Source organism: Protopterus annectens, chromosome 17.part0, assembly GCF_019279795.1.
Source record: "Protopterus annectens isolate FY-2018-M chromosome 17.part0, PAN1.0, whole genome shotgun sequence".
In the NCBI taxonomy this organism is placed as follows: domain Eukaryota; kingdom Metazoa; phylum Chordata; order Ceratodontiformes; family Protopteridae; genus Protopterus; species Protopterus annectens.
Genome location: NC_056751.1, coordinates 773,136,237 through 773,151,538, shown reverse-complemented (window position 1 = coordinate 773,151,538; position 15,302 = coordinate 773,136,237). Strand labels below are relative to the sequence as shown.

General features: G+C 43.5%; 1 protein-coding gene across 1 annotated transcript in view; it reads right to left on the bottom strand.

The window, feature by feature from the left end:
- Positions 1-15,302, bottom strand: part of DNAAF3 (dynein axonemal assembly factor 3) — a 1,314,828-nt gene that overhangs the window by 809,104 nt on the left and 490,422 nt on the right. The window lies entirely within an intron of this gene.

The window sequence follows — 15,302 nt, the reverse complement described above, 5'->3', positions numbered from 1 at the left end:
TGCAAACATTCTGTAGTTGATGATTGAGATGGGATGCAAAGAGGTCTATGTGAGGACATCCCCAGACTGCTGTTATCATCCTGAATATTTCGGTGTCCAGCGTCCACTCGTGTGGATCCGAAAGGTTTCTGCTCAGACTGTCTGCCAGAAAGTTTGGCTTCCCTGGTAGAAACTGAGCTTGAAGGTCCAGATTGCAAGCTAGAGCTGTGTTCCATAGATCCATGGCTAGTCTGCAAAGGGGGTAGGAATGAGATCCCCCTTGCTTGTTTATGTACCACATAACTGTGGTGTTGTTTGTCCGTATCAGTAGTTGTCCTGGTTGTAGAAGATTCCTGAAGGCCATTAGAGCTTTCTGAATGGCTAACATTTCCTTTAAGTTGATATGCAGGTGCTTCTGATCCTTTGCCCTGAAAATGGGCTCCCCATGCATAATCCGAGGCGTCCGTGGTTAGTATCTGAGTGGCAGGAGTCAGACAGAAGGGTTTTCCTTTGTTTAGAGTACATGCCTTGGACCACCAAAGGAATTCCTTTTGAAGACAAGGCAGGACGGAGATCAGTATGTCTAAACTGTGGCAATGCTGAGACCATACACTTTTTAGGTACCGCTGTATTTTCCTCATGTGTAGTCTTGCATATGGTACGAGAAGGATGCAGGAGGCCATGTAACCCAAAGCCTGCAGGAATCTCCTTGCAGATAGCTGAGTTAAAGTTGCCAAGGTTTTGAAAGTTGAAGCCAGCTGACACTGTTTTTCGTATGTCAGAAATGCCATCTATGTTACTGTGTTTAAAAAAGCACCCAGAAAAATTATCTGTTGTGAGGGTGTCAAATTTAACTTTTTTATGTTTACAGTGAATCCCAGGAACTTGAGGAGATCCTGAACAAACCGTAGATGCTGGAGTAAGACCTCCTTGCTGTCTGCCTGAATAAGACAGTCGTCCAGATAAGGGTAAATTTGAATTCCCTTGAGTCTGCAGTAATCTTCTACTGGAGTCAGGCATTTGGTGAAGACCCTGGGCGCAGTAGACAATCCAAAGGGCAGCGCAGAGAATTGATTGAAAGTGCCTCGATCCGGCCTTGAACCTGAGGTATTTTCTGCGTTCCTGCCTGATGGGAATGTGTAAATATGCCTCCTTTAAATCCAAAGTTACCATCCATGCATTTTTGGACAGCATTGGAAGTAGCTGCTGTAGAGTAAGCATCTTGAATTTTGGAATCTCTAGAAAGGTGTTACTGACAGATCCACAATGGGTCTCCGTGAATTTTGCTTCCTGGGGACTAGAAAGAGCCTTGAGTAAAAACCTTTTCCCATCTCTGAAAGTGGAACTATTTCTATGGCTTTCACAGCCAAAAGAGCTTCCACCTGGTTTAAGGCCTCTGTCCATTGATGTTTTGGAAGATCTGGCCATCCGCTTGGCCTTGGTAGGGTATGAAAATGGAATCTGTAACTTCTTGAAACCACATCCAGAACCCACTTGTCTTGGGTAATATGAGTCCAATTTCAGTGAAAAAGAGAAAGTTTTCCTCCGAGAGGGGCTTCCAGGCAAGAAGTTCCTGCAGCCCAACAGAGGGAGTCATTGAGTCTGTTTCCTATGAGTTTGCGGCCTGTCCTCTCCTCCCCTAGGGGTGGAAGCAGTCCACTGTCTTGGTCTATAAGAGGCTTGTGTTTGAGGCCTTCCTCAGGAGCGTCTGTATCTACCCCTCTGAGGCCTGTCTGAATTGGGAAAGGACCAATTTTTTGTAGGCCAATTCCTGCTAAATCTGGGTGGCTGTACTTGTAAGAAATCTTTAACTGTTTGCATGGATTTCACCTTGTCCTCCATCTTTTTAATTACCTCTTCAGCTTTTCATCCAAACAAAACATTATGCTGAACAGGAGCATCCAATAATTTAGCTTTTACTTGTTCTGGCAAATTTTGTTCCTTTAACCATGCATGCCTTCTAATTACTGTGCCAGAGGCAGCAGCCCTACAAGAAGCCTCCAAGGCATCAAATCCACAATGTAAACCATGCTTCCCAACTTGTTCTGTGGCATGCATTAAGTCATGTAATTCCTTATCATCTGCACAGGGAGAAATGGAAGTAAGCTTTTGTTTTAAAACAGACAAGAGAAATTGCTGGTATTTCAGCATATGAAACTAACAGTTTAAAGCCCTAATAGATAAAGTAGCAGAAGTGTACACTTTTTTGCCCCATCTTTCTAAGGATCTAGAATCCTTCTCAGTGGGAATGGGGTTTTTAGCAGAAGCGGCCTTAACTCCCTTAGGACCCTGAGAAATAGTTTCAGGGTCAGCAGAAGGGTTCTTGTATAAAAACTGGTGGGAATCAGGAACCCTATAGTATCTGTCAGGCTTAACAGGAGCTGGAGGAAAAGAGTCAGGGGTTAAGTTAGCCTCTGAAAAAGCATCATCCACAATATCCAAAATAGGAGGAATAGCCAGGGGTCTATGTTGGGGAAGAAGAAGAAAATCCCTTAGTCTTTTCTTAGATTCCGAATACTCCTGTCCTTCCCAGTGGAAATGTTCCCTCATTTCATGCAAAGTTTCCCTAAAAGAGAAATCCTCAGGGGGAGAAGCTGAAGGAATGGATTCCTCAGCATCAGAATCCTCATAAGGAGGGAAAGAATATTCCTGGTCAGAAGAAGAAACTGAAGAAACAGAAGCCTGATCAGAGGAGTCATAATAAACAAACTTTTTAAAAACAAAAAACGACCAAGTTCACAAAACGCTCCACCTTACTCAGACAGCAAAGCCAAGACCAAGTAGCAATAGCAGTACTTCAAATAAAACTGCTCAGTACGATGCTGCAAAGTTTACGAACACGATTTATTCAAGATATAAGTTTTAAGTGTGCAAAGTAATCATACACTTTTCGTCAGGGCTCCTTCCCCAACTTCTTCAGAAACAGCAACTAACAATTACAATACACTTTTATATGTGTAACCCCACCCCCCATCAACCATCAACAGTACATTTAATCAATTAATTAATTACATTTTATTATATTATAAACAATGTTAAAACAATATTAAAACAATGTTCCTTAAATGGTTTGAATGAGCATATACACAACACAAATCAACATCAATGTGAACCTTGCATATTTTAAAACCTTTTGTATATATTTACTTCTATTTTATACTCTATACTTTTTATATTGTTTATTTGATCTATTTTATTTAATTTTCTTATATTATAAACTATAAACTCTAAATCTGAGGCACAATGTTGCCCAAGCCTATCCTACTAACCTTTGGCGCTCTTTGATACAATTAATCTGATATTTAAAAGTTTAAAATACTAAAACTATTTAAAATATATTTAAAATATATATATTTAAACATAAGTTTATCAGAAGGATAACCTTCTGCATTTATATTTACAGTGTCTCATTCAATAGATTCAATAAAATCATCTCAAATCTAAACAGATGTTTATAACATGTATATAGAAATATATAAATATGTATGTAAATAAATATATATATAAATAATAATATATAAATATAAATATATGTGTATATATAAAAAATGTTAGACTCAAGAAACAGGTCTTATTAAATTAATAATACTTTTTCTAATAGGTGAAACTAAAATATACAATACAAATATATATATATAATATGGATCTACTCCTTTTAACTTCTAAACTGTTCTCAGTGTTTACATCCATATTTACAGAGTTGTTACATTCGGTTTTCATATTTATGTTTATATTTGTATATATGTACATAATTATTTACAAAATTGTTTAAATATAATAACTTCATCTGTCTAAATTTTTCAGTCTAAGTATACATTTAATAGAACACATTTCATTTAAACCTGGAGTCATAATAAACTTCCTGCCTTGGCCTTTTATCTGGAGGGGGATGTGAACCCCTAATCATAGTAAATCCTCCGCCATCTTAAGTAATTGTTTCTGTGACTTGGGAGCCGGTTGAGAAGAGGCCTGTGTTGCAGTCTTTGATTTGGAAGGAGTCTTTGCCTTTGTCTTTGCCTTTATTAGAAGCTGAGTAGGCCTGAAAACCCCTTCGGAAGCCGGTACCTACACAGCGGCTCCGGACCCATCCGAAGGAGCATTGTCCAAAGGTCCTGCAATAGAAATATTCAAAGGCCTAGTTGGCTCCTCGTGGGAGTTCGTTTCGGCCATCGGTTTCGAAATGGCCAACGACAGGGGCTGCAAAAGTGCCTCACTGACGATGGCCGAACCTGAAGCTGGCTCCGCTTGTGCGATATTGTCAGATTTGGACCTCGGAGGCCTGTCTTTGTCCTTGCGTCGTTTGTGAACTCCGGTAGCCGGAACCGTATCCGACGACATTTTGTAATTAAAACGCCTACCGAAGTAATGAAATGCAAAACCGTACCTTCGTTTAATTGTACGTTGACTGAATCTAGCACAAAACCGACAACTAGCTACGTCGTGGTCAGGGCCTAAGCAAGGAATACAGTAAGAATGAAAATCCTTATGAGGCATTTGCTTCCCACATGAAATACAATTATTAACTTTTTCTGACATCGGACTGGAGCAAGAAAAAAGTTTCCCCATCGGGGTACTTAGCTTTGAGTAGGAGAAGAAAGTCTTCGGACTGAAGTTTGCTCAGAAAAGATTGTCAGGAGTCAGCCGACCGGCACTTGCGAACTGCTATCACCGCACGGCAAGAAAGACTGGGGAACATGGCGTCGGCTGACAGCTTTGTACTCCTGGCACTCTGACGTCAGGGAGCATGGTTGAACATCCGACGACGGACCTAGACTTTGGGATTCTGGCCGACCGAGGACTGCCTGCCGGCAGGGGAGAACCCTACAGTCATGACTGCAACAGTGAAACACGATGAACATCAGTGTACTCTCCTTTGTTGGTAAAATTAGGAAAAAATACTGGCAACTAAACGGATTGGTTTGTATTATTTTCTGTGACTACTTTAGGCATAATAGAGGGGATTGGCATATAGAAAAACCCTATCCTTGTGAAAAATTATGTACGGAGGCTTGGAATATAATGCTTGCAATTCAGAAATTCTCTTTGCTGATGTAATAGCTAGTAAAAATAAGTTGTCTTCCATGACAGAAACTTCAAGTCACAAGTAGTTGCTGGCTCGAATGGTCCTTGAGTTAAACTCCATAATGCAACAGTGAGGTCCCACGGAGGAGATGGGTCTTTGGTGGGCAGCCTTAGCGAGAAAATGCCCTTCATAAATGCTTTGCATAATCTAAAGGTTGACAAGGATCGAGACTGCCTATTGTCACGAAAATTGCTGCTAGTTGAAATGTGATAGTAGAAAAACTTGCTCCTTCTCTGAACAAAGTAGAGAAAAAGCAAAATGTCTGAAACAGGTGCCAAGAAAGGATCAATATTTTTTACTTGCACGCCACACAACAAATCTTTTCCACTTACCGTTGCAGACCTTCACGGTGGACATTTTTTGAGAGGTTAAAATGATGTTATGGACCAGGGAGGCAAGCCTGGACTGTTTTACTATAGTTGGAATTGGAGAAATCATGCGGTCAGGTCAGTTTGAGGGCCTGAAGGTTGGGATGCTACAATTCTGATGGGTGACAGAGGAGATTCCGTCTTGGCTCGGGTCTATATCAGAACATCGATGTTTTAAAACTTTGAATGTTCTAATATCGACCCGTGTTAATCGAACGCTAAAAATAGCGAAGCTGCAAATACCGAATTCTTTCCTAGGGAAAGAATTCGTTTGGCCAGTTCTGTGGCTTTGCTATTTTCAGCGCTGTGGTGGAGATTTACGCGTTGGGTTCTGGTAAGTGTGCGATTGTGTGGTTGTTAGGATTAGGGTGCGGGTTAGGTGAGTTAGGGTGCGGGATAGGTGAATTAGGTTAAGGGGCGGGTTAATTAAGTTAGGGTTAGGGCGCGAGTTAGGTGAGTGTGCGATAGTGACGGACCACAGGGTTACGGTTTGGGTTAAGGTAAGTAGATAGATAGTAGTGTATGTATAGTTTAGTGTAGGGTTAGCTGTAGAATTATATGTCTATGTGTGTGTATTGATGTTTTTTAGGTGTGCTTGTGTTGTGTGTGTGTGTGTGTTTCAGAATAGCAAATTTTTTCCCAAGGAAAACATTCGCTGTTCTGAATATTCGATATTATGTGGTTTAGATATTTTAGGTTCAATGAAATAGCGTTCGCTATTTTCATCTTACGATAACATAATATAAATGCCATGGCTCTAGTATCCACAGGGGATATCTGAGATGAGACCAGAGAAAGAGGAACCAAATCTGTAGATGACCGAAGGGGGGGGAATGACAATAACTGAACTTTTCAGCCTGCTTGCCTTCTGCAATAACTTTGGGATAAAAGGAAGAGGGGGATAAGCATACAGGAGAGACCTGGGGGCTAGGGCATCCCTCAGGGGACTCCCCTAGAAGGGGGGGGGGGGTCAGAGTGAAAAACTTGTTGCATTTTTTGTTGAGAGGACAGACAAAAAAATTGCAGCATGGCTGACCCCAGCATTTGAAGATCATGTTCGCCACTGACTGCTTGAGGAACCACTTGTGCAGAATCAAGATAGATCTGCTGAGTTCTTCTGCCAGCTCAATGGTTTTCCGCAGAATGTGCTTTGCAACCAGAAAGTGGTCTGAAAAAATCACCCATTCCCACATCCTCATGGCCACAGATCGGGTTTCTCCTTCCTTGTTGATGTACCAAACAGATATGTTGTCGGTTGTGTATTGCAATAGTCCCCAGAGAGAAAGTGTCCCGAAAGGCTTGCAACATTAAAACTGCTCTCATCACGAGGATACTGATGTGCATCCTGGTATTAAAACTGCTCTCATCACGAGGATACTGATCTGCATCCTGGTATTAAAACTGCTCTCATCACGAGGATACTGATGTGCATCCTGGTATTAGAACTGCTTTCATCACGAGGATACTGATGTGCATCCTGGTATTAAAACTGCTCTCATCACGAGGATACTGATGTACATCCTGGTATTAGAACTGCTCTCATCACGGGGATACTGATGTGCATCCTGGTATTAAAACAGCTCTCATCACGGGGATACTGATGTGCATCCTGGTATTAAAACTGCTCTCATCACGGAGATACTGATGTACATCCTGGTATTAAAACAGCTCTCATCACGGGGATACTGATGTACATCCTGGTATTAAAACTGCTCTCATCACGGGGATACTGATGTACATCCTGGTATTAAAACTGCTCTCATCACGAGGATACTGATGTGCATCCTGGTATTAAAACTGCTCTCATCACGAGGATACTGATGTGCATCCTGGTATTAAAACTGCTCTCATCACGGGGATACTGATGTGCATCTTGGTATTAAAACTGCTCTCATCACGGGGATACTGATGTGCATCCTGGTATTAAAACTGCTTTCATCACGAAGATACTGATGTGCATCCTGGTATTAAAACTGCTCTCATCACGAGGATACTGACGTGCATCCTGGTATTCAAAAGTGCTCTCATCACGGGGATACTGATGTACATCCTGGTATTAAAACTGTTCTCATCACGGGGATACTGATGTACATCCTGGTATTAAAACTGCTCTCATCACGAGGATACTGATGTGCATCCTGGTATTAAAAGTGCTCTCATTACGGGGATACTGACGTGCATCCTGGTATTAAAACAGCTCTCATCACGAGGATACTGACGTGCATCCTGGTATTAAAACTGTTCTCATCACGGGGATACTGATGTACATCCTGGTATTAGAACTGCACTCATCACGGGGATACTGATGTGCATCCTGGTATTAAAACTGCTATCATCATGAGGATACTGACGTGCATCCTGGTATTAGAACTGCTCTCATCACGGAAATACTGATGTACATCCTGGTATTAAAACTGCTCTCATCACGGGGATACTGACGTGCATCCTGGTATTAAAACTGCTCTCATCACGGGGATACTGACGTGCATCCTGGTATTAAAACTGCTCTCATCACGAGGATACTGATGTGCATCCTGGTATTAAAAGTGCTCTCATTACGGGGATACTGACGTGCATCCTGGTATTAAAACAGCTCTCATCACGGGGATACTGACGTGCATCCTGGTATTAAAACTGCTCTCATCACGAGGATACTGACGTGCATCCTGGTATTAAAACTGCTCTCATCACGGGGATACTGATGTACATCCTGGTATTAAAACTGCTCTCATCACGAGGATACTGACGTGCATCCTGGTATTAAAACTGCTCTCATCACGGGGATACTGACGTACATCCTGGTATTAAAACTGCTCTCATCAAGGGGATACTGATGTACATCCTGGTATTAAAACTGCTCTCATCACGGGGATACTGATGTACATCCTGGTATTAAAACTGCTCTCATCACGGGGATACTGACGTGCATCCTGGTATTAAAACTGCTCTCATCACGAGGATACTGACGTGCATCCTGGTATTAAAAGTGCTCTCATCACGGGGATACTGACGTGCATCCTGGTATTAAAACTGCTCTCATCACGAGGATACTGACGTGCATCCTGGTATTAAAACTGCTCTCATCACGGGGATACTGATGTGCATCCTGGTATTAAAACTGCTCTCATCACGGGGATACTGATGTGCATCCTGGTATTAAAACTGCTCTCATCGCGGGGATACTGATGTGCATCCTGGTATTAAAACTGCTCTCATCACGGGGATACTGATGTGCATCCTGGTATTAGAACTGCTCTCATCACGGGGATACTGACGTGCATCCTGGTATTAAAACTGCTCTCATCACGGGGATACTGACGTGCATCCTGGTATTAAAACTGCTCTCATCACGGGGATACTGATGTGCATCCTGGTATTAAAACTGCTCTCATCACGGGGATACTGACGTGCATCCTGGTATTAAAACTGCTCTCATCACGGGGATACTGACGTATATCCTGGTATTAAAACTGCTCTCATCACGGGGATACTGACGTGCATCCTGGTATTAAAACTGCTCTCATCACGGGGATACTGACGTGCATCCTGGTATTAAAACTGCTCTCATCACGGGGATACTGACGTGCATCCTGGTATTAAAACTGCTCTCATCACGGGATACTGGCGTGCATCCTGGTATTAAAACTGCTCTCATCACGGGGATACTGGCGTGCATCCTGGTATTAAAACTGCTCTCATCACGGGGATACTGACGTGCATCCTGGTATTAAAACTGCTCTCATCACGGGGATACTGACGTGCATCCTGGTATTAAAACTGCTCTCATCACGGGGATACTGATGTGCATCCTGGTATTAAAACTGCTCTCATCACGGGGATACTGATGTGCATCCTGGTATTAAAACAGCTCTCATCACGGGGATACTGATGTGCATCCTGGTATTAGAACTGCTCTCATCACGAGGATACTGATGTACATCCTGGTATTAAAACTGCTCTCATCACAGGGATACTGATGTACATCCTGGTATTAGAACTGCTCTCATCACGAGGATACTGATGTACATCCTGGTATTAAAACTGCTCTCATCACGGGGATACTGATGTGCATCCTGGTATTAAAACTGTTCTCATCACGGGGATACTGATGTACATCCTGGTATTAAAACTGCTCTCATCACGGGGATACTGATGTGCATCCTGGTATTAAAACTGCTCTCATCACGAGGATACTGATGTGCATCCTGGTATTAAAACAGCTCTCATCACGGGGATACTGATGTGCATCCTGGTATTAAAACTGCTCTCATCACGGGGATACTGATGTGCATCCTGGTATTAAAACTGCTCTCATCACGGGGATACTGATGTACATCCTGGTATTAAAACAGCTCTCATCACGGGGATACTGATGTACATCCTGGTATTAAAAACTGCTCTCATCACGGGGATACTGACGTGCATCCTGGTATTAAAACTGCTCTCATCACGGGGATACTGACGTGCATCCTGGTATTAAAACTGCTCTCATCATGGGGATACTGATGTGCATCCTGGTATTAAAACTGCTCTCATCACGGGGATACTGATGTGCATCCTGGTATTAAAACTGCTCTCATCACGGGGATACTGATGTGCATCCTGGTATTAAAACTGCTCTCATCACGAGGATACTGACATGCATCCTGGTATTAAAAGTGCTCACATCACGAGGATACTGATGTACATCCTGGTATTAAAAGTGCTCTCATCACGAGGATACTGATGTACATCCTGGTATTAAAAGTGCTCTCATCACGGGGATACTGATGTACATCCTGGTATTAAAACTGCTCTCATCACGGGGATACTGATGTACATCCTGGTATTAAAACTGCTCTCATCACGGGGATACTGATGTACATCCTGGTATTAGAACTGCTCTCATCACGGGGATACTGATGTACATCCTGGTATTAGAACTGCTCTCATCACGAGGATACTGATGTGCATCATGGTATTAAAACTGCTCTCATCACAAGGATACTGATGTGCATCCTGGTATTAAAACTGCTCTGATCACGAGGATACTGATGTGCATCCTGGTATTTGAACTTCTCTCATCACGGGGATACTGATGTACATCCTGGTATTAGAACTGCTCTCATCACGAGGATACTGATGTGCATCCTGGTATTAAAACTGCTCTGATCACGAGGATACTGATGTACATCCTGGTATTAAAACTGCTCTCATCACGAGGATACTGATGTACATCCTGGTATTAGATCTGCTCTCATCACGGGGATACTGATGTACATCCTGCTATTAAAACTGTTCTCATCACGGGGATACTGATGTACATCCTGGTATTAAAACTGCTCTCATCACGAGGATACTGATGTGCATCCTGGTACTAAAACTGCTCTCATCACGGGGATACTGATGTACATCCTGGTAGTAAAACTGCTCTCATCACGAGGATACTGACATGCATCCTGGTATTAGAACTGCTCTCATCATGGGGATACTGATGTGCATCCTGGTATTAGAACTGCTCTCATCACGGGGATACTGATGTGCATCCTGGTATTAAAACTGCTCTCATCACGGGGATACTGATGTGCATCCTGGTATTAAAAGTGCTCTCATCACGAGGATACTCATGTGCATCCTGGTATTAAAAGTGCTCTCATCACGAGGATACTGATGTGCATCCTGGTATTAGAACTGCTCTCATCACGGGGATACTGATGTACATCCTGGTATTAAAACTGCTCTCATCATGAGGATACTGACGTGCATCTTGGTATTAGAACTGCTCTCATCACAGGGATACTGATGTACATCCTGGTATTAAAACTGCTCTCATCACGAGGATACTGATGTGCATCCTGGTATTACTCATCACAAGGATACTGATGTGCATCCTGGTATTAAAAGTGCTCTCATCACGAGGATACCGATGTGCATCCTGGTATTAGAACTGCTCTCATCACGGGGATACTGATGTACATCCTGGTATTAAAACTGCTCTCATCGCGAGGATACTGACGTGCATCCTGGTATTAGAACTACTCTCATCACGGGGATACTGATGTACATCCTGGTATTAAAACTGCTCTCATCACGGGGATACTGATGTGCATCCTGGTATTAAAACTGCTCTCATCACGAGGATACTGATGTACATCCTGGTATTAAAAGTGCTCTCATCACGGGGATACTGATGTACATCCTGGTATTAAAATTGCTCTCATCACGGGGATACTGATGTACATCCTGGTATTAAAACTGCTCTCATCACGGGGATACTGATGTGCATCCTGGTATTAAAACTGCTCTCATCACGAGGATACTGATGTGCATCCTGGTATTAAAACTGCTCTCATCACGGGGATACTGATGTGCATCCTGGTACTAAAACTGCTCTCATCACGGGGATACTGATGTACATCCTGGTATTAAAACTGCTCTCATCACGGGGATTCTGATGTGCATCCTGCTATTAAAACTGCTCTCATCACGGGGATACTGATGTACATCCTGGTATTAAAACTGCTCTCATCACGGGGATACTGATGTGCATCCTGGTATTAAAACTGCTCTCATCACGGGGATACTGATGTGCATCCTGGTTTCCAGGAGGGGGGCACATGCCTTGGACAATCCTTGCCTTGTAATGCCCCTCCACCCCAACTGGGATGCATCTGTGGTCACTGTGGCTATTGGGGGTGGAAGTGAAAAGGGTCTGCCTAGAAAGAGATCATCAAATTGAATCCAACAGCCAATATGACATCTGCAAATTGGTATCAGTCTGATGGGAACAGATAGAGGTTGGTAGAGTATAGACCATTGCACTGCTAACATCCATTGAAGGATTTGCATAAAGATTATTGCCAGGGGAACTAAGAAGATTGCTGCTGACATGGACCCCAGGGCTTGTTTAGATGTGCTGGGGGGGGGACTGGTGGGACAATAGTTCCTGAACTTGATTCCTTAATGTTGTTATGCAGTGTAGGAGAAGAGAGGCTATTTGATCCCTCGTGTTCAGCTGTGTTCCTATGAATTCTAGGTTTTGCACAAGAGTCAGACTGGACTTGTCTAAATTTATGGTGTATGATATTTGAATCAGATAATCTCTAGCTTGAAGAAGGTGATGCCTCGTGGGGGCAGTGAGAGGCCAATTGCTTAAGTACGGAAAAACCTGGAATCCTTTGAGTCTCATGTGAGCTGCTATGACTGCCATACATTTGGTGAACACCTGGGGGAGGGGTGTGGTGATCCCAAAGGGCAGTGCTCTGAACTAAAAATTATTGGCTCCCAGCCAAAAGCGCAGGTATCTCCTGGAGTACCTGTCTATTTTGATGTGATAGTATGTATCCCTGAGATCTATTGAGCATATCCAATTGTCCCTGTGTAGTAGGGGCAGAATGGACTGAACAGTAACCATTCAGAATTTCAACTTCTTTACATAAAGATTCAGCTGGCTTTAGTACCAAAAAGAAGTGAGAGAAAGTTCCAAATCCTCTTCGCTCTGTCAGAACCTCTTGGATGACTCTTTTTTGCAGCAATTTTTGAACTTTTTCTGCTGCCTGCTCCCTCTGACTGGGTGGCACATCGGGGAGTTTCCCGCTGGTGTTTGGGGAGGGGTAGGGAAAAGGGAATATAGTAGCCTCTGGGTATTACCCTTAGCACCCATGAACTTTGTGTCAAATGTGTCCAGGCTTCTGCAAAGTAAGTTGACCACCCGACTTGTCTCCAGAGATGGAGGGTCAGGCAGCACTTAGGAGCACTGACAGGGCTTATCAGAGAATGTTGCTAAAGCCCAGATTATGTGCATCTCCTCTGCCACTGGGGCTATGTCTACCATTATACCTTCCTCATATGCCTCTGGAAGCGGGATCCCCTTGTGGGTCCTGGAAAGGTCCTTGTGATTTGCATAACCACATTTTCTTATTCCCATGCTGGTTCCTTGAAAATGACCTCTGGGGCATAAACATTTTGATTCCTATGGCAGAAAGGGTCTTCCCATCCATTTTGGTGAGGGTAAGTATCTCTAACAGACAGCCCAAACAATGATGAGCCGTCAAAAGGGGCATTAAGAAAGGATGCTGTAGAATAACAGGTGTGCTATACGTTTAAGAAACATTTCCAAGATCTGTGTGTGCATATAAATACCAAACATGTTAGCTTCAGTATCATTTTGAAGGTGCAGCCAGAGCGTTAACATCCATGTGCATGATAGCTAGTTTGTTTACAAGTTAAAGCAGAGTGTTAACATCCATGTGCAGGATAGCTAGTTTGTTTACAAGTTAAAGTTACTTAACCTCATTTATGAAGTGTTTTTATACAATAAAGCTGCTTGAACAAGAACCCATGATGCTCGCCTGTTTTATCCAGACCTGGCGAGTGACAGAAGCCTTTAAAGATTTCCATGAAATTACATAGTCTCATCTAGGATCGTTATCTTCAGGAGAAGACCTGATCCAGCAGCTCAAGAGGAACCCTCCGCTCTATAGGAGATTAACCTCATCCAGGAATTGGCAATACATGACAGAGTGGCCAGCATGGGAAAGTTTCTTAAAGTCCCAGCAGGCATGGACTCAGAGACAGAAACTGAAAGCACCTTGATCAGATCCCTCTGAAGCTGGGTAAAATGAGCTAGGTAATTTAAAAACCGCAGTGCAAAGGTGGCTAAGGTGTAAACGTGCTTTCCTAACCTGTCCAGTGCTCTACACTCCTTGTTAAGCAGATGGACACTGGCAGAGTCTTTTGACAGTTTTTTTTAGTGGCCGTGCCACCACAATGGCATCAACTATGGGACCCTTACTCCATGTTTTCTATTGGCCGGTGGGACCAGCTACCTATTGGGGTGCTTAGTAATAGGCTCGATGGCGTTCGGTTCTTTCCAAGCTCAGCAGGATACCAAATCAACAAGGTCACCCAGGACATTGATGAGCCTATCCCAAAACACTCCAAAAACAGTGACTCCTCAGAAGGAGGAGACTAGACAGACCACTCACCTTTCTGCTTTAGGATCTCTAGAATGTCTCCGAAGGAGATGTCATCAAGTGGGGATTGAGGGGATCCTTCTCCCTCATCAAAATCAGGGTCTTTCATTAATGACTCCAACGGGGAGTCAATCTGCCTTCTTTTGCAAGTCAGAACTCACTCTGGATCTGTGGCCTCCACAGGGAATCAGAACAGAACTGTCAAGGGCCAAAGCACCTAGCGGAAGAGACGGCTCTGAGAAAGATGGAGCCAACCCCATTTCCCCAGACCTGGCAATGACCTCTTGTCTCTGAGACCTGCTCTGCTAAGAAGAAATGGGAACAGGGCTGATCAGGGGCACTGACACTGGCACTCTTGGGAGTCCCAAGTCCTGTAACTCTGAAGCAGAGGGATGGACTGGAGGAGGAGTTCTTGTGGTATGGGCTGGATAGCTTACGGATCCATATAGGGGATGTAGCCGACAATACCCCATCTGAATCTAGGTCTTGAGGAACTTCCTCATTATCTTGTCCATGTCTGCCTTGGACCATCTTCTAGAGGAACTAGAGGAAGCCGATGAGGGTGGTCTGGAATGCCCAGGCTTTGGTGACAGGGACTGTCCTAGTGAACCTGGGGACCTGCTTCAAGCTCTCAGATCCAAGCCCTAGGATCTGACGCTGGAGCCAAAGAGACAGAAGGAGATATGGTGGTGATCTCAGTCAGATCCAAGGAGGCCTGTAGATCTGGTAAGGCAGAAGAGTTCTTTGATCTGAGGAGGTTGGATACGAAGTTTTCTTAGACTTAATCTTGGGCTCTAAGGGGGGCAGAGAGACCTCTTCTTAGTCTGCTTGGAGGAGGAAGATGAAACCATGGAGGGGGTCTGAGCCTGGAAAGCTGATGAAGGAAGAAGACTCCTCAAGACAGAATAGTTGTGTAAA